A 4,223-nucleotide genomic window follows, 5' to 3' on the forward strand; every position below is an offset into this window, starting at 1 on the left:
GTCCTTTCTACAGCTGTTGCTCTTCCAGAGTGCAGGCACATCTTCTTTCTGTCTCTTGTTTATTGACAATGCCAGTTACAAAGAATCATGCCAGACCGCACTCTGTTGTGGCAGTTTTACAAGGGGGAGACATGGAAAGATTATCCAACTAGTTCTGATTAAAAATTCCTACTCTTATATATGTAATTAAAATGATACAGGGTTCTTGAAACATAGAATAAGAACATGAATAACTCCTGAAAAATTCTAAAATATATAGAGTTGGAACCAAAATAACTTTTTCAAACCTTCCTGGGAGGATGCCCTCTACTGGCCAAAACTTAAAAAATAAAGTTTATTTTTAACTTTGGTGACTCTGAGTTGTTCCAGGAAGGTTTTCTTTGGGATTTTCCAGTGTCATTAAATGCCACAAAATATGTGCTACAAAAAGTTGGATTTCATATGCATATCCTTGGCGATAAATCCAGGGCACTCCATAGACTTATTGGTTTCACCAGCCCAGACTAGGCTGAAAGATGTCAGGGTGATGATGCATCTGATCTTGATGACCTTCAACATGTTCCTGGGATGGGCTGTCATGTTACATTTTTATTAATTGTTGCACATCTTTAGATCTGATTAATTCCTATCTATGGGTCTTTGACTGTTACTAATTTATGTAAGTGCTCAGTACCATGCTAATTTTTTTCATTTTATTTCAGCATATTTAATGTTATGATAAACAAGGAAATAGATTCTAATAAGCAAATGTTGGCTCACTTGATGAGCTGTAACTTGAAGCTAGAAAGTTACAGCTTTGTCTTAGTGAAGGAGATAAAAATCCTGAAAATTCAGTGGTTTCAGTCTTATGTATAATTTTATAGTTTCTGTAAGATTCAGAGAGGCTAAACACATCATTTTGTCAAATTGGGGGTAGTAACATTTAGCATGAAGCAAGTCTTCCTGACATTTTTATCAGTGCCCTAAAAGAAGATGGTAGGTTTTTATTTTATTTCCAAAGTGATTTTTGGATTTTCAGGTTACACTGAAAAGTGAGATGGAGGTGATGCATTGTCTCCAAAACACAATCTCAAAGGGGAAACTAAGGAGCAAAATTTCATGTGGAGCCGTGTTCCTTGGCTATCCTTTCCCTTAGACCAGTTATAGCTTTGTTCCTCTTCATCAGAAGGAAATAAAGGAAGAAAGAGTCGGAGAAAAGAAACTGGCAGTAATGTGATGGAACTGGCTCTCACTGGCATGAGAGAGCCAGTCTTGTGCATCTCTTCCCAAACTTAACATTATGTGACATGTTGGTAGCTTAATATCAGCCATGGTGGGAATGTTTACACTGTAAAAATTGGTGCTATGTATGAATCAGGGCTCCCTCTCCCCAAGAGTATGTTGTTAACATTTATTAGCATTCCACTGGTGACCTGCTTTTGAAAGGAACATTGTGTATCACAACCTTACCATTATTATCACTTCCTGATTCTGATTTGTCAGTGTAGGTGAAATTTCTGAAGACCCTGACTATAATATGGCTTACCCAAACCTTTGTGTACTGAAGATGTGTGTGTGGAGTTGGAATATGTTCTCTAAAAGTTAGTCACGATGTTTTTATTTCCTGTCTAATTTTACCTTGTTAGATTTCTCAATGTGTTGTTGGTATCTTTTCACCACCACCCTCTTTTTTTACCTCATTCTCTAATATTCTGTCTTGATTACTTAGTCTTCTCAAACTTTGACATTTTATGAAGAAGTATTCATATACGTATTGCCAAGTTAGCATGATCCAAGGCATCAAAGAGTATATAGACTCAATTCAGTGAACGCTAATTGAATATCTCCTTTGCCTAAGATATTGTGCCAGAGAAAATAAGACACAGTACCTAGTCTCAAGCAACATAAAACCTAGGGAGCTAATCAGAATGTACACAACTCAGACTAATGTGAAGCATAATGTGAAAGATAGTATTTGAAAAAGTACAGAGAAATCCAAGCAGGACCACAGAGACTAGAGATTATTCCTGAATGCAGAGATTAGAGAAGGCTTTGTGGAGATGGAGCCATCCAACTCAACGGAATCTTAAAGAACTGGTATACATATTAAAATTCAACTCTACTTATAGCTTTTATGAATAGATGACTATAACGTTCACACTAAATTAATTTGTGAGTTAATTCATACCATTTACTGATGAACCAAATTAGCGTATTATCATGGGAGTCGAGAAGACTTAACAAAAATAAGATTTTAATATCATAAATATAAGGAATTACTAGATTCAGCAGATGCCATTGCTAAGGATGCATTCCGCTCCTCTCTGTGCCTTCCGTAGGTTATACTCAGAGCACCATTTATAGAAAGTCCTTATGAAAAGCTTCCAATTACTGAGGACCAGTTATGTGCCAGGCACTTCTATGTACACGATATCAAAGACAAAAATCATCAAAGTAAGAAAATTGATTTTATTCAGATTATTGTAGTGGGGAAAGTACCCCAGATCTGGAAATCAGAGTGTGTCTCCACAGAGTGATTTTACCTTAGTCTTTTATAGGAAGGAATCGACACATTACAGGTGGGGGAACTTACAGTTGAGATTTTCCAACCAGGGAAAATCTCAGTCAGTTACATGAATAGGAAATGTTTAACTCTGTGTCTAGTTGTGTCAAGGAGAAAGCAATTCTAATCCTAGCTAATCACTCATGAGACACAGAACAGAAGTTCACTAGTCAATATCTGAACCTCAGAGTCACTGGAATATACTGTTATCACCATTGAAAAAAAAAAAACTTAAAAAAATGAGAAACTGACATTCATAGAAGTTGAGAGACTTGCCAAGACCACATAGTATATAACAGAATTAGAATTTCATCTCATAACTTTCTGGCTCGGAATCTCTTTATTATGCTATAATACTTACTTTGTGCTTAATGAATACTTTAATTTTTAAGGTTAATAGAACTTTCATTTATTTTCTTTATACATTTTTTTCATGCATACTACCTAGTTTGGAGAGAACAGCCTTCAAAGAACCAGGTCAAAATGTTTAGAATTGACAGAAATCTCTTCACAAGCTGATTTATAATAAGAGTGTGCCTCCTTCCCCATAAATAAACCTACCTTTCAAGTGAATGAGTAAAGAAAAATTTGGGCTTGTATTTTAGTGTGTTAATATTCAGTGATTGCTCTTGCTATCAATCAATTAGGTATCATTTTCACCTCTGCTCTGTGGGTCCATAGAGGTTTGCAGGATGTGCTTAGAGATCCTCACAGAAGCGCTTAGCTGGATAGGGGAGCAGTATAGAAATCAGGCAGGGACTGGTTACACAGCTTCTGCCATAGCTTTTGGATATGCATGTTGAACATCAAAGTAAAAGAAAAAAATCGCTGAAGAAAGAAGTAAAATGTGAAAACCAGTGATCTAGGAGAACATAAAAAAGATGCTGAATATATTTTTCTCCTGGAAGCTTGTGAGTTCCTGAGTTTGTTGGCCGTTGTCAGCTTCGTGGCCTCCTCGCTGAGCTTTTGATAGACAGAGCAATGCAATGTTCAAGTGCCCTGGAATGTTCATCTGCACAGCAGGGGAATCTAACCTGGCTGGCCTAAGTCATTTGGCATCTATTCCACACTCAAATTAGTGTGGTAATTATGTGTGTAAGGTGATAATTTGTGGTTGAGTTTTGTCCTGGGGCCCAGTCATCCAATTCTTTTTTTTAATTCTGTTTTACCTTTATAATATTGTGTTAGTAAACAGGCCAGGTGCTATTTTACAGTAGCTGCATAATATATTCTCTGAATATTAAAGCAAAAATTAAGTGCAAAACAAAACTCACCACCCTCTGGCTGTGCTACCTTCCTAAGCATGGTAAAAAGAAAGAATGAGCATATTAGGCTTAGGATCTGAGGTCACTGAAGCCAAGCTATTTAGGTGCAATTTGTCTTTGCTGGCAGTGTGATTGGACTTTTTAACTTAGAGGCAAGAAAGCCAAGTTTAGTGCTTTCTTGTTTTCCCGTGGTCTCCCATTCAGGAGATAACTTGGCTGCTCCCCACCCCATGCATCATTTGAGGAGCTCAGGCAATGAAAAGAAATGCTGTCATTAGTTTTGATTCCTTGTAATATCCTGGTTTTAGTGGAAGAGTGCCAAAGTAGAAGAGAGGAAGATAGCAGAATAAAAAATAAGAAAAATCGGCCAGAAGATACTAGAAAATAATAGAAAATGAAACATCGGAACTCAGAAC

General features: G+C 36.8%; 1 protein-coding gene across 8 annotated transcripts in view; it reads left to right on the plus strand.

Moving 5' to 3' along the window:
• ZNF385B (zinc finger protein 385B) overlaps nucleotides 1-4,223 on the plus strand; it is a 360,527-nt gene that overhangs the window by 218,038 nt on the left and 138,266 nt on the right. The gene's annotated exons all lie outside the window — the stretch shown is intronic.

This window comes from Pteropus vampyrus, unplaced genomic scaffold (assembly GCF_000151845.1).
Source record: "Pteropus vampyrus isolate Shadow unplaced genomic scaffold, Pvam_2.0 Scaffold2, whole genome shotgun sequence".
NCBI classification, from domain to species: domain Eukaryota; kingdom Metazoa; phylum Chordata; class Mammalia; order Chiroptera; family Pteropodidae; genus Pteropus; species Pteropus vampyrus.